We start from the raw sequence: 16414 nt of genomic DNA on the forward strand, positions 1-16414 counted from the left end.
CATTTCCTTGAGAGCAGGATCCCATCATTCTCCTGTTATGGGAAAGAAAGGTGAGGCCGCTCAAGGATTTTCCATTCTGCCTCCCATGGCTCCCCCAGCATCTTCGCTCTATGGGAAAAGGAATTGTAGACTCTCGGAGAGACTTTCGGGCTGTGGCAGACCATGGGAGTCCTATCTGGTCTGTAACCTCTCTCAGCTTGACTCTTCCTCTTCAGCATTCCCCTCCACAGCCTCTGTTGAACAGCTGCCGGAGTGAGGAGCCTACTCTCTCAGAGGCAACCTGGCTCCACATTTGAACAGTTTTGATTGCTCGAAAGTTCGGAACCATACTCTGTCTCATGGGAACTTCTTCCTGTGGTTGGCTCCAACATGTCTGATCCTGCTTCTACAAGCGTGAACTATGTCTCTGCCAATCTTACAGGTGACTCTACTTGTCTGAAATCCAGATCTAAAAAGTTCCAAGAGCAACGTGTACCTCCATTCCTGAGCCCGACTTATCTTGCAGATTAACCTTCACTCACCTCTCCCAGTCCCCCTTGCTCTAGAGGGAAACAGCCTTTGTGGTGCCAAAGAAATTATTTACCTATTTGACTAGGGATCCTGCACTCAGAGTTGAAACTTCCTGTCCCGGGTTTAGGTCAGCAAATGCCACCTTCAAGTTTAGTTGAGTGCTTCTGCTTTTGATCTCAGCCACACTTGTGCTCATTTGAAAATTGTTAGCTGTAGGATAGACTGAGACAAATTATCTTTAGTTCTAGAACGACATGAAACTTCCTAGTACTGAGCTATGCAAAAATCTTCAGGCTGAAAGAAGACAAAAAGGCACACAGACAGTTAAAATGGACTTGAGACTTCTATTTTATTTGCAAGAAGAAAATAATTCTTAGTTTTCCTTTGACTGGGCTAGATGTCTGCAGTCTTTATCAACCATCTAGTTAGTCCTTTAAGATTTTACGTGCATATTGTGCATTCATTATCTTATTTATCCCCATAACAATCATTTCAGGTCAGATACTATTGCAACATGTCATTACACTTCGTGAGACTACTGGTGTTTCTGAGGCTGTGGTTATGCGCTAGCCTTTGAATCTTTTGTTCTATTGCTAGAATCCTGGACTGCAATTCAGAAGTCCTGGGTTCTAACCCCCGTGTGACCTTACACAAGTCACTTTCTCTCTTTGACCCTCAGCTTCTCCAGTTGTAAAATGGAGGTGTGGGCAGGGTGAACTAGAGGAGCTCCGAGAACCCCAATCCTGTTCAGCCTCTTGCATGTGCTTATACTTTTTTTTTTTTTTAAAGATTTTATTTATTTATTTGAGAGAGAGAGAGAGAGAATGAGAGACAGAGAGCATGAGAGGGAGGAGGGTCAGAGGGAGAAGCAGACTCCCTGCCAAGCAGGGAGCCCGATGCGGGACTCGATCCCGGGACTCCAGGATCATGACCTGAGCCGAAGGCAGTCGCTTAACCAACTGAGCCACTCAGGCACCCGCATGTGCTTATACTTGTTGACAGTGAGAACAAAGAGAACAAACCACAGCTGGATCCAGGAAGGCAAACCTTTGCCCACGATTTGCCACACTCATGGTAAGTGAGAAATAGTGTCTCATTGTTTTTACATCTAAAAGGATAACGTGCCCACAATCATTAATTACAACAGGCACAGTAATGATTATGTTTTAATGTAGAAATCCTGCTCGGTCGAAGTAGGAACATTTCTGAGAGAAAGTTCAAGTTTTGAAACTGCTAATGCCTTCCTGTGATGATATGTGGGACGCAGTGGGGGTGGGGAGCAGGAGGCCAGACAGTTCGTCTTAGGGATAACCTCTTCGTTTTATGTAAAATATATGAGTCAAAGCAAATTCATTCTTGTAGGCTGCCATGCCTGAAAGAGAATGAAGCCTCACTCAAAAGAGACTGATCCCTTCATGCAGTTAATCAGCTACATCTCTGTGCCGTATGCTGCGATGTCTACTTTCCAGAGGAAAGACTATTTTCAAACCACATAAATGATGATGCTTTTGGAAAAAAAAAACAACAAAAGGAAAACCCATCTCTCTTAAACTATATGAACTCGCTTATTGTTTTTATTTCGCACCCACAGTCTTGATGCCTATAATCTCTAAAATCATTTCAGTTTCCAAAAATCATTTGAAACACTCCTACACCCGGGGCTTTTGATAAACAGTCCAGCTTCTACAGAAAGAAACAGGGGTGTGTGTGTGTGTGTGTGTGTGTGTGTGTATCTGAGATTGAGAGCCAAAGAAAGACCAGCACTGGAGGCCCAGGAGAGGAAGCAAGGGCACGTTTGGGAACCAGGCAGTCTGGATGCCTGCGAAGAGCCAAGTGGGCTTTATTGTAGCAACAAAGGCTGTGAGCATGGGTCTTCCCTCCACTGATTTCTCTTTAAAGACTACAGGAAGCTTTTGGGTAATTTCAGTCCAAAGTTAAGAATACAAATAATAATGATTAGTGTTTGGGAGCACTAACAATGTCCCAGGAACCTTTCTGAGAGCTTTAACATGTATGAGCTCATATATACCTACAAGTCTATGAGGTTGATGCAATTATTATTCCATTCTACGGATGAAACAAACAACCAAAAAACACCAGAATCACAGAGAAGTGAGCTCCCCAGGCTCTGGCTCATTAACACTGAAAGAAGGTCCTGCCTGGCCACTGTTAGGACTGAAGATGTCGCTTCCTCTGGGAAGTACTTTTGGTAAGATGGAATCTTACTCTCCTTTCAGCAACCAGAACTTTCTCATGGCACTGAAGCCACTGCCTTAAACTACAGTGTGCACGTGCCAGATCGTCTCCCTGAGACTCTAAGTTCCTTAGGATCAGAGCAATGGTAAAATCATCCCTGTTTCCCCACAGCCATAACAAGGTACCTGGCACTGCAGAGGCACTTAGGAAATATCAGTTTAGTAAATGAAGGAAGAGGCCCAAGTTTTAGACCTGAGTTCTCAGGGCCATGTTAGAAAAATCATTACAGATCTTTAGAATCAAAGCCAGCTGAATCTTGAGACAACCACCTGTGACTTTTAAAATAAAACATTTTCTCGGTTTTTAGCCCTTTGGAGTTTCTGTTTTTGTTATTTTTTCCCTGAATTCATCCTCACTTCTTGGATGGTTATGGCGTGTGGCCTGTCCATCTGGCCTGGCAAGTGGGTTTTAAAAACTATATTGTAACGAGAGAGAGAGAGCTTAAGTCATGTCAAGTTCTGAAGTTTGTTGTACTCTCATTGCTGATCCTGAAGTTAACTTCAAACAGGTTAAATTGATATAGCTCATTTTAGTTTTCAAGCAGTCCCTCATCCTTTTAGAAACAGAGCAGAACCCTCTGAGAACAGAGGCCAAACCTTACTTCCAAAGCATAGCGAGACCATATAGAAAAACTAGGACGTAGCAAGATGGCTCTGATAAAGGTGTGATTTTTATAAGGAGTTCATGAAAATAGATAATCTCCCAAAGGTCACCTACTTTAACCCTCTCATTTGGCCAATGGGAATAATGTGGCTCAAAGAGAAAAAAAGAGCTGCCAAAAGTGAGAGATCAATTTAACAAAAGCAGTAGGGATAGACTCAGGACAGGCAATTCCTAAATGAGGCAACTCTCCCTATTCTATTTTGCCTGCCTTTATGACTAGGTTACAAGTTAGCAATTCTTAAGATAAAGTCTATCTGGTTACATTTGGGGTAAAAGTTTGCTTTGGGTTTGAGAAAGTCTGCAGGCTCAGGTAAGACCAATTTTAAGGGATTGGATGACAGGGGGGTCCTCTATTTTTGATCACATACTAAATATTTGTACCTACCAAGTCATGGCATGATAAATTAGTTGGTTGGCATCAAAAGGGCATGAGTCATTGTTCTCACCAGCAATAAATCCAATTGCTGGCACACAGTGGATGAAATGCGAAATGACAGCTGAGATTGGAGCATGTTGGCCTCCCTCCATCCAAAGTTCTTCAGTCCATGGCTATGCTGGTAGAAAATGTTACATTGTCCTCACAATGATAGTCAAGGATTTTGAAGTAGTTACGATCTCTTAATGTTGCTGGTGGCTAAAAAACCAATAAAAGTAGACAATGCCAGAGCGGGTGGCAAGGACAAGAGGTGAAGTCCCAGCTTTGATACTGACCCTGAACAAGAACCTGGACATGCCATGTGCCTCTGTGAGTTGCATTTCCCCCATCTGAAAATCGAGGAGGTGGGCCAAGGGATGTGTGGGGTCCCCTCCAGTTCTAGGATTCAATGAGTCTATGAATGTATTGATTTCTTCTTTCTCTAGTGTGGTTCTGTGAGGCCCTTTGGTGAACAGCAGCTCAGAAATCTGTCATTTCAGCTACCAGTAAAGGACATTTGGGGACTAGAAAGGCAAACCTACCTAAGAGTCAAAAGAACGGGCTTAGTCTCAGCTCTACACCTAGGTGATCTTGAGCAATATCAATTCCCTTTCTGAACCTCCAATTCTTTTGAAAAGTCCAAGCAATAATAACCTATTTCACAAACTCATCTTGTGAGTTAAATAAGATTATGGGTGCCAAAGTGCTTGTAACCTGAAAAGCATATGGAGATGTGTGGGTGAGGATTAAGATGAAGATGTTGATGAGGAGTTAAGAATACTTTTTGATTTTCCACAAAGATACAAAAGTTCAGGGTCAAAAGATAAGGGTAAGGAAGGAGACATTCTCTCTGAGCGCCTATGTTCTGCCCACCCTGAAAATTACACATTTCTTTCCTTCCTTTTTCCTTCCTTCCTTCCTTCCTTCCTTCCTTCCTTCCTTCCTTCCTTCCTTCCTTCCCTCCTCTTCACCATCACTCCTCATCTCCCCAGACCAATAGAAATCATCACTTGTCTTATGTCTTAGGCCTCCCTTCCCCCCACCCTCCTCACTGCAGACCCAGCTGGAGTGTCAAATCAAAACCTCTGTACAGATATTTCACCCTCACTTCTTTAGTCTTCTAGACCATCTAAAAGAAAACAGCAGAGGCGCTCCCTGCACCCACGCATTTCCCTTTGTTTTGAGGGCCAACACACCCTGGCCTCCTTGTGGTAGTTAGAGCTCCTGTTCCATCTCCAAGTCCTCTGGGCTCCAGAGTTCTGGGTGCTCAGCAGGTTACCTGGCATCTTTCTGGTGGTAAAGCATAATGGTATCTGATAGGAATGACACACTAGGTAGAAAACACGGCTTTTCATGTAGATCCACCCCCTTCCAGTGCTGCAAAGGACACTGGGAACTCCCTGGTTCAATCCCATTGTTTACAGGTGCACAAACCGAGCCCTAGAGAAGAGAAGCACCATGCTGTGTCATTCAGAAGTAGAGCCAGAAGCTTCTTTCAAGGACATCTAGGCCAAACTCTTCATTGGCCAGATGAGGGAACTGAGGCCCAGTGATGTTAACTAACCTGCCCTGAGTTGAAGAACTAGTACTGAAACCCGTAACCTCTGATTCAAAGTTCATATTTCAGGGGTGCCTGGGTGGCTCAGTCTGTTAAGCATCTGCCTTAGGCTCAGGTCATGATCTCAAGGTCCTGGGATCCAGCCCCGCGTTGAGCAGGGAGACTTCTCCTTCCTCTCCCTCTGCTGCTCCCCCTGCTTGTGCTCTCTCTCTCTGTCTGTCTGTCAAATAAATAAAGAAAATCTTTAAAAAAAAAAAAGGTCATATTTCATTTCAGGTAAGGTACATGTAAGTAAGGTACATACTGCAGACACCAGGCACACGAAATCCAGGCTCCAAGGATATGTATGCAAAACAGTAGGTTTTCATGAAAATCGGGGGGAAATCAATTTATAGCCATATTTCAGAATTCCCATTTTCCTCTGCAAGAGATGCATCATATATTCCCGTGTAGGGGATGTGATGAAGATAATAATTAAATCTGTGATAAGGTTTAGGATATATGGGTATAGGCATAAAACAACCTCTAGAATTATTTTCACTCCAACCCCAAAGCCCAAAAGAGTTTAATGAAAGTCAATTTCCTATCATCAGGAAGCAGTTCATCTGCAGTGGCCCAAAGTGGGGCCCTATTGGAAAGCTAAATCTGGAAACAGCAAAGTCCATGTATATCTTGGGCCCTAAGCCTATTACTTACCGCAGCATTGTCCTGCTTTGGGGCCAGGCCAGTGGTGTGTTGGTAAGTGCTCAACAAGTGGCTCTACAGGGGAAGCCCACATGTGTCGTGTTTTCCAATATTGGAAATACTGATAACCTCAAGAACATATATAATAGAAGGTCATAAAATAAATAGGAAGTGGTGAATTTTGATTATTTATTACCATCGTTTTTAATATAATTCATTTGTATGTTTACGTGATTTAATATTTACTAATGGTTGTGCTTTGCAACCAGTTCACAAAATTTCTGATAATTTATTTGTTGTTGTTTTTTTTTAAGACTTTATTTGAGAGAGAGCACGAGCACGTGTTCTTGTGGCCGGAAGGGGCAGAGGGATAGGGAAACAGAGACTCTCAAGCAGACTCCCTACTGACTGTGGAGCCCAGTGTAGGGCTCCATCCCAGGACCCTGGGATCATAACCTGAGCCAAAGTCAGATGCTTAACCGACTGAGCCACCCAGGCGCCCCACGAAATTCCTGATAATTCAGCAATCAGCTCTTATAAGGTAGAACAAATCAGAACAAGCTGGAACAAGTCAGGTCTTCCAGCAGACCCCTGGCCCTACAGATCTGAGTTTAAATCCTGGTCTATTGTTCTGCCAGCTATGTGATGTTGGCTGAAGGTTTTCAATTTCTTTGAGCTTTTGTTTCTTCAGCTCTGGAAGGTGACACAGTAACAATAACATCATGGGTTCACTGCTGATGCTTAAATGAGATAATGCTTAGCAGAGTGGCTATACACACTAAATGCTCTGCACTTCACTATTAGTGCTTCCCAAAGCCAGATTCACTCACTCAATAAACATTTCGCAGGAATGTATTTTATAGGTGCTTTCTATTGTATGTGGTCTCCAGTATTAGGTCCTACACCTAAGGCTGGTAGAGAGTACCTCAAACATTATTCTTGCCCTGCCCTCAAAGAGTTCCTAGTCTAGCAGAATGAGATATAAGACCTGAACACCAGTAGGCAGAGTCCAGAGCAAGCTGTGATCAGCTCATGAAAAAGCAAAGAGCTTGGGAAGGGCAGGAAAGGAAGAGAAGGGGTATTCATGGAGGCCACCATGTGCGAGCCATAGATTTCAGAATAGACTTGGACATGCAGACATGTCTGGGAAAGGGTGTCCCAAGAAGAGAGAGTAAAGGGAGCAAAGGTAAAAATAAAGGAACATGGAGGCATAGGCTTGTAAGAGTTAGTGGAACAAAGATTATAAAAGGGTGTCTCGGGGATTGTTAGAAAGGCAGGCAACTCCCAGGTCATGTTAGCCTTGAATGCTGAGGAATTTGGTGTATGTTCACTTGGGTAGTGGTGGGCCTGGGGAAAAGTTTTCCTCTGATAAGTGACACAAATCAGATCTTTCGATTATCTATCATATTATTTTATATATTTGTTCACTGAATGCATTTTTATGGTAACCGTTCTTTCCTTTAATAAGAATAGTTAGGAGTTAACTAGATAGTGCAATATAGTTTTAAACTAAGTAAATTTCCCCTGTGGAAAAAATTCCTGTGCTCGGGGATAGAAGGTGGCATTATAATTCCCAGTTGAAAACAAAGTCATTATTTAAAGCCTTTGATAAATATTAGGAGGGCTCAAACCAGTGGCAGTATTTCATGAGTTTTGAATTGTCTACAGCATCCCTCTTGCATTATGCTTCGCACACAAAAAAGTCATATGACCTACATCTTTATCTGCTCCAGTCTTAAGCTTCTATATATAGGCTTTGGTTATGAATGTTTTTTCCTACGAAAAGGTCAGACTTTGCACATGTACCATCAATGCAAAGCCCTGCTTATTAAAAAGCAGGCAGGCGAGTGTGTAAAAGTCATTGAAATATTACTGATGTGGGGGAAAAGCCTGGCAGTTCGCTAAAAAAGAAATGGCCTCCAAGCATTCTCGGAGAGAAGATGGGGAAGCCTCTCTCTTGTGATTACAGAAGCATTTTCCTTCTGCCTAGCGCGACCTGAGGCTGTCTGCGGCACCCTTGTGCGGAAGCAGGCTGGGACACTCCCGCCCCCAGCTCTCTCGTGCATGCGGGTGCACACACTCGCCTGTATCAGAGAGACACCAAGCTCTGTTAACTCCTCCACCACACCTCAAACCCCCGTGGAACATCTGGAGGTGGAGCTGGGGAAGGTACCTCGACCAAATAGATGCAAACCCAATTTGGGGTTTCCGGTCGTACGCAGAGTGCGGCAGCCACCCTTGGCCAACTTGCAACACCAGAGAGAACCTGGGGAGAGTTGAACTCTTACTTTTAAGCCAAAAGTTCACAGGTTCAAATGCCCCTCGAATGTCAACTGCTCTGTAGGGCTAACCTTTGAGTCTGAATGCTCTGAAAAGATCAAGCTGCTTTAGGAAAGAGACCCGCCGATTTCATTCGGCTCTTTTCTCCATGAGATCAAGTTCTTTCCCAGCAGGAGATTATTTAACGATTATGGGAACTAGACGTGATACTCCCTTGCTTTAAGAGATAAGAAACCGAAGTTTAAAGAGGTTAAGTGACTTGCTCAGGTTCACTCAACAAGTCAGGCTCCTGTGGATTCAACATGTGGTCAAGGAGTCAGTGCTGGGACGGGCACTCTTGTCACATAAAGCAGTGGATGCCACTGTGCCTTTTCTCTGTTGCTTAATATCTACCTGTTAAGACAAGCCTCACAGGAGACCTTATAAAATAGGGATCGGCAGGTTATAGTGAGTTAAGTATTAAGTCGACGGTTGGAAGAACCTCGTTATGGTTTTAGATCAGATATTATCAAACACTTATTCATTCACTCACTCATTTATTCATTCAGTGAACATTTATTGGGAACATGCCAGGCCCCATTCTACACACTGGGGGTACAGTGTTGTGAACAAAACCAGATGCCATCCTGATCCCTTGAAACTGAGACTGGGGGCCTTCTATATATACACTGCAGATTCTTTATACTTTTTTTGTTTGTTTGTTCACCCCCTTCATCTGTCCTCCAGCATGTGAGCCCCTCAGAGGCAAGAGCCATGGCTAACCCACTTGTGAATCTCACCACCTGGTACCGAGTGGCACTGGTGGTAGCAGGGATGATCTGTGAGGTTTCCCCACTCGTTCCTGGATCCCACCCCTTCAGACCCCCACAAAGTTCCCTGTTGAAACTTGGATAGGTTTGAGGCTGTGGGGGTTACCAACATGGTGGTATCAGATAAAGACATGCTTAGATTCAAGTGAAACAGTATGAGCACTTGTAGTTAAAAAATCAAGAAAGGAAAGGGAAGGGAAGGGAAAGAGAAAAGAGAAGAGAAGAGAAAGAAGAGAAGAAAGGAGAAGAGAAAGACAACGGTAAAGACAAAAGAAGGCAAGGCAAAAAGAAAAGAAAAGTAAAGAAAAGAAAAGAAATTCAATCTTGCAGTAAGAGCTGTCCAAGAATAACAGCCTGTTTGGTGGAGTAAAGATTCCCCATCACTGGAGGGGTCCATCAGAGGCAGGGCCACCATTCCAACAAGGAAGCAAAGATAGTCAAGCATGGGATGGGAACACATCACTCCTGACTGGGACCAGCTCTCCATTATTCACCATTTTGAGTATAAATGATGGTACTAAATCCCTGGAATTTCATTTCCCCTCTCCCAAAGAGGTCAAACTTGAAAAATTAACTTGGGTCTAACTTCATCTTTTTTTTTTTTTTAAAGATTTTATTTATTTATTTGAGAGAGAGAATGAGATAGAGAGAGCATGAGAGGGGGGAGGGTCAGAGGGAGAAGCAGACTCCCTGCTGAGCAGGGAGCCCGATGCGGGACTCGATCCCGGGACTCCAGGATCATGACCTGAGCCGAAGGCAGTCGCTTAGCCAACTGAGCCACCCAGGTGCCTCGGACCTAACTTCATCTTTACCAGTCTACAGACTATGGTAATAGTGCCAGTCCAAGAAAAATGGCTTTCTTCTGTTTTATTAGCTTACCTCTCTTAAAATTCCACTTTTGATGCACTACTTAGTGGCTCCAAAACCCTTCATAGTTCCCTATCGACTCCAGGCTAAACCCCAATCACTTCATACTGGCATTCAAGATCCTTCACCACCCGGCTCCGATACCTCTCTTTCTTAGCCTTACCTTGAACTTCTCTTCATCCACCACCTAGTTCCTTAGTCTGTTAAATGCAGAGCCTCTGGAACACTCCTCCTCTTTTCCATCTCCACATTTTTCTTTACGTTATTCCAATACCAGTCATATTTGTGGTATCTATTTCCTTATTCCTTAGAGTCTTTCCTTATTTGCTGACACTCCTGTGTCTTCATCATCATGTGCCCAGTGCCCAGTCTGTCTCTCAGGCCAAGTTTATTGGCTGGAATTAACTTGGATTAGAAAACATTTTTCCATGCAGGGTGGCAGAAGGACACATTGGTTAAACGTACCGATTCTGCAGCTAGCCTCCTCTGGTGTGAGCCCTAGCTTTGCCACTTACTGTCAGGGTGATCCCAAGCTAGTTACTTAAACTCCCAGGGTGCGAGGTTTTTTATCTGTAGAATGGGAAAAATAATAGCCCCTACCTCATGTCAAGAGGGTTAAATGATTGATTTTTATGAAGTACGAACTCTAGTGTCTGACACCCAGCTATTCACTTAGGTAGTGCCTATTCATTCTTTAAGGTGCCCTTTTATTTCTTCCTCCTTCATGAATATTAATTATATTTTCCATGTATAAAGCAGTTCAGAGTTTACAAAGACCTTTCATATGTGTTTTCACATTTAATCATCACAGTAATATGTGAGGTAGATGTTGCCATCCCCGGAGAGTTTGGGTGACACAGGTAAAAGCAGGGGGCGGGGGTGGGGGGTGGTGACAGGAACTCGGAGATTCTGGTTCTCTGTTCTGAGGGTGTTCAGACACAACATCTTGCTCCCAGTCTGGATCAGTGAGATTTACGGCTTCACACATTCCCCGGAGGCTTGGCGGTTGCAGCTTACCTCTGCTGCAGATTGTTCTGTGAACTTTGCTCCATCCTGTATGCAAACCTTCACTGCAGGACACCAAATAATTGTAACAGCAGAACAAAACACCCAAGTTAGAAGGGATCTTGGACATCATTAAGTCTGATCCCTCCCCCCACCCAAACCATTTTACAAACGGGAACACTGAGTTCCAGGAAAGAAAATTATTTTTCTAAAGACCCACTAGTTTACATGCTCCTCAAGATAGGGTCATGTGAGGGCACTGGAGAAATAAAGACAAGACTCTGGCTCTCAGGGAAAACATAGTCTAGTAAACTAGGTCCTACACATTTTATTATCTCAAATGTCTAACCCAGTGCCTAACACACACAGTAGATGTACCATAAATGCCCCCTGAATAAATGAACAAATGAATAAATGAATGTCACTACTCAGTCACTGGCTGAGCTGCCCCTAAACCCTGGGCTCCAGATTACCAACATGGGCTCCCCACTGCTCCCACCTTTCACCTCCCCCATCCAGACTCGCTTTATAGTGAGGTTTGAGAAACAGCTAATAGACATGTTGCCCATCATGTTTACTCAGGATGCAAAAGTGGATTCCTAGTCATCTTGTAGAAGAGTTTGCTCTCTGTCTCTGCTGCAGGGACAGACACTGAGCAAGGAGGTAGCAGAAGACCAGCTCCAACAGACCCAAGACGTGCCCTGTGGGATGCCAGTGCTGTCTAAAATATTCCCGTAACTTTGCTGTACAAACAGAAACCGATATGTGATGCATGTCGGTTTGTGACGGATACCTTAACATGCTTCACATTTTTCCTGATTTCACTGTTTCATAGAATGTCCCCGCTGGCAGGTGCCTTGGAGATAATCGGGCTTAATCATTTCTTTATGGGAGAGATAAAAAGTCAAGAGTCAGAGGGGGACATTGAGTAGCTCATATTCACACATCGTATCAGCAGCCCAGACTAAACTTGCATGCAGGTTCCCTGGCTTCCAGTGAAGACATTCTTCCCATGCCCCATATTGCTGGATCTGGCATTAAGCCCGCAGGCTACACTAGCGCAAACTTCTCAAGAGCACAGGTTCCGTGTGACTCACCTTTCTACCTTGCACTGTTGGCGTAGTGTGTGGCACTTCACAGAAACTCCTTCCCTGCTCAGCACTGTGGAGTTCTCAAAGAGCTTTCATGCTCATCATTGGTCCCATTTTATAGATCAGGGAGCCTCAGGCAGCCCGAAGGGACCAAGGGCTCATGGCTTCAGAAAAATGGTAGCAGAACTTGAACCTCAATCTTCTGACAATCAGTCCATGCTCCATCTCAACACTGCATAACAGTCCAATAACTATTTGATGACCAAGTACATGAATAATGGTAGAATGGGTGAATGAATGAAAGACTGACAAACATAGAAATCAATCACTCACTCTTAAGAAACAGTTTTTAGGAAAATAATTAACTTCAGACCCTTACTCTGCCTGGGCCCATGGTGACCTGTTTCAGCTTTGTCACCAGTGCTTTCCTTCTACTGGACGCCTCACATATGTGCTTAAGGGAAGGGGGAAAACTAAGAACTCCCAAACTCTGTGTTCTTTCAGAGGCCCATGTCTCTGATATTATATCCAATTTGGATGATTAAAAGAAAGCATGAAGAAAGACCTTTAAACCACCCAAATATCACCATCCAGAGATTATACCAGTAGTTAATATTTTACTGAACATCCATCCTTTTTTAGTCTTTTTTTTTTGTCAAAGCATATATATAATTTGTTTAGTGGATTCATACCGAATAAACTGCTTAGTGATCTATTTTTGGTATTTCATAGTAAATCACAAATATCTAGTTGGGCCATGAGTGGATCAAGAGAAAGAATGAGCATACTATTTTGACAACATTTGATCTGCTGAGTAACGCATAGATATTGAGATCCCCAAACACTGTTTTCTAATGACTATTTCAAGAGCCCAGTGAAACCATTTTACCAGGCTCTGTCTGAGATTTTCTAAGATGGCCATGGCTATAACACTGTTAAAACATGAGTAATTCAAATAGCTTGGAATAACAGCTTTCAATTTGCTAACCTCTTTTGCACACACACACACACACACACACACTCGCATATCCTATTGTAAGACAATCAGTGTGTTCAGTAGGCTAAGGAGGAGACATCACGCATCTCATATGTTCCTTATGACAGCCCTAGAAGAGAAGCAAGGTTCGTGTCATTATTTTAAAGATGAAGAAATTGAGGATCAGGGGGATTACATGTACATGCCTGGGATTTTATGTTGTTTTTAAAATAATACTGAAGAAAAAAATAAGCAAACAAAACTCAGCCAATGTTGAAAGAGGAGTTCCTTGGGCTGAAGATTAGTAGAAGATTTTATTCATTCTTAGCGCAATGGAGACTTGAACCCATCTTTGATCTTCCATTCCAGACTACTCTTTCTATCATGCTACACTGCCTTTCTGACTTAAAACACGTTTGAAGTTTTGGTGATTTTAGTTCATTTCATGGGATAGATATACATACATTGCCGCAACTCCATCAGCACGAGTGCTGACGGTGCATTCTGTGGCCTCTCCAGATGGGCTGACTGCCTGTCAGGTCTGTAAATGAGGTTTAATTTGATTAACGTGGGCCACTGGTCAGGACAACCTCCCCCACTCAGTGAGGCGCGGGCCACCAGGCACGGCTGGCTGGACAGCCAGAGAGAGGTTGTGATTCATTTCTGCCCTAGGCACCCACCTGGCCGCCCTGGTGCAAGGGCTATGGGACCAGGGGAAAGTGACAGGCTGCAGCACCCTGCCTGTGAGCTGGGCCTCGGGAGTAATAGCGAGAAGAGGGGTGAGAGTAGCAGCTGCTGAGGTTGATATTTATATAATGACTCTCTGTGTTCAAGGCAGGAAGTGAAACCGAGGTTGTGCTGAGGCACTTTCCTTCCCCCACACCGCTGCCCACGGTTAGCTCCAAAGGGGTGACATGGGGAGAACCTGAGTGGGGTATGCCCAAGTGTGTGTGTGTGGAGACACGCCAGGTCCTGGGCTGGTCACTGAGATGTCACTGCTGAGGCTCTGCCTGCTGACCCCAGGGGCTCCTCTCTCTCAGTGTTCTCAGCCTTCATCCGCTCCCTCCCTCCTCCTAGTTCCCCTTCATGATGGGGAGAGCCCTAATGTTCCCCTGAAGCTTAGCAGGAATGCTGCGAAGGTACATGAGATAGGATCTGTACAATGCAGGGCCAGCCATGCATCTCTGAGGAATGAGCATTAAGCTCTTTGTTGCTTTTCTGTGACTATTTCCAACTCCATCACCTGTGGTTTCTGCGGACAGTTGTTCCCTGACTTTTTTACCTGCCTCGAGTCAACATTTGCCTCACTCCTCTCCTTTCGTTTCAGGCATTAATATCTTTTCAGATGGCCTCAGGCTTCAGAGCCAATATCCCCACCAGGGCCTACCTTCCCTCTTGCTTAAGCTGAGGCTTAGAAATGCTATTCTTACCTGTCTACGATAAAAATGTATTTTAATCTAGATTGCATACCATCTGAAGACGTTTTCCTATTCTGCTTCCCACCCTAGTATTGGGGAACTATTTGCATCATGGAGGGTTCACAGACAAAAAAAAAAAAAAAAAAGACCTTAAAAATAATCTAGCCCTCTGTTTCTCAATGGGTGAAGGATCAGCAAGAGCAGCGGTACCGAGGCGCTTGTTTGGACTGTGGAATCAGAGGCCCCACTCCAGACCCACAGAATCAGAATCTGTATTTTTGCAAGATCTCTGGATGATTCATATGTACATTATACTTTGAGAAATACTGCCTTAGTCCAAGATGCTCACTAGCAGATGGAGGAAATAAGGGCTCAAAGAGGGAGCCAGACCTGCCCAAGGTGGCGCAGCAGGAGACTAACATCAGGATGGAACTCAGTAGCCTCTGTAGTTCAAGCCTCTTCTGCCTGAGGCCCTAATGAAGATACAGCCTCAGGCCAGCACTATGAAACCAGCAGGGCAAGGTCTTCCCCCTTTTCATTTTTACTCTAAATTTCATTAATGGGCATTTTTGCAATTTACTTCACCAATAGAAAATCAATACAAATGGTTTTCCCACACCTCCTTTGACCTCTTGTCTGGTCTAAGTTACCATTCTAGTGGCCAAGTTCCACAGAGCCTAGTGTGCTTAATTAGGGATATTCAACCGGAGTTTATTCAAAGGAGAGCCTCTGGGTGCTGTTAAGGAAAGGGAGATGCATTATCAGATGTTTCAGTGACCCCAGCCCTGTCCCTCAGGGCCCTTGCCAGGAAAAACTATGCATGACAGTGTGTTTTGAATCACAAAATGATCACCCTGGAAGGGACATTAGACATCATCTCATCCAACCCCTTCAAATCTCTGAGCCATAGAGAAAAATGACTTTCTCAGGTTTATCCAACAAACTGGTAGCATATTTGGGACAAGAGTTCAAATCTCTTGCCTTTCAAGTCAGGGATCCATGCTGTGTGGCTCCTCCCCACTGCCCACCAACTAAATGGAATGGACAACCTAACTTAACAAATTGGATAGTATTTACCCCAGAATTCTGAAGTGAGTCATGGGTAGAAATGTGGAGCTATTATTCAGACTGCATATCCTCTCATAAATGGTCACTGCCCCAGAGGGAATGTCATATTGCCAATGGGATTTCCACCCATGTGAAGGGTTGCCTGGGAATTATAAGAGGTTGAATCTGACTGCCGTGTCTGGAATCCAGGATTCTAGGATCATGTAAATGTAGCAAACATAAGCTATTATGGGGAGAAAAGCAGAAGGACTTTAACAAACCAACCTGCTCTTAAGAGATTAGGGCTAGGCACTTGATGTAATAAGGTGTTATATGCAACTGAAGGATCACTATACTCTACCTCTGAAACTAATAATACACCATATGTTAATCAATTGGATTGAAATAAAAATTTTTAAAAAGAGATTAGGTTTAGGATCTAAGTAGGGGACTACTGAAACTCAGTGCTTTCAATTTTCATAGATTCAAGATGTCTGTGGCTGGACTTTCACATCAGAGATCAGCTTGATTCCAGAAATGGTTGTTATGGTACTACCTCATTTTTGACAAGGATCATAGGAAATAATATGGTACTATTGTTGCAACCTCCCTAGATAGAGAATATTAACAAAGGGATCTGCAGAAATCAGAAACCACTCTGAATTGAGTTTTCCTTCATCCACATTTTAATCAAAGACATGGAAGAAGGGACACTAAGTAGTGAAACCCCACTTTTATAAATGTCATCAAACATTTTTAGTCATCACGGCACCTCCTTTTCAGACCTTACTGGTTTCACCATTAGCGTTTTGTCAGATGCTCCAGGTGCCCCTGT

At 43.8% G+C, this 16414-nt stretch overlaps 1 long non-coding RNA gene across 3 annotated transcripts in view; it reads right to left on the reverse strand.

The window, feature by feature from the left end:
• Window positions 1-16414, reverse strand: part of LOC118006933 — a 63976-nt gene that overhangs the window by 33814 nt on the left and 13748 nt on the right. For 2 of the 3 annotated variants that reach the window (XR_004678227.1, XR_004678228.1), the window contains exons 1-3: window positions 12145-14644; window positions 11841-11930; window positions 10206-11112 (exon numbers count right to left, since the gene is read on the reverse strand). This is a non-coding gene — a long non-coding RNA (uncharacterized LOC118006933). Of the gene's footprint in view, window positions 1-10205; window positions 11113-11840; window positions 11931-12144; window positions 14645-16414 lie in introns of those variants that run through there. The other variant, XR_004678229.1, reaches the window with a different exon arrangement.

Source organism: Mirounga leonina, unplaced genomic scaffold, assembly GCF_011800145.1.
Source record: "Mirounga leonina isolate KUSES-001 unplaced genomic scaffold, KU_Mleo_1.0 Mir_115, whole genome shotgun sequence".
Lineage (NCBI taxonomy): Eukaryota > Metazoa > Chordata > Mammalia > Carnivora > Phocidae > Mirounga > Mirounga leonina.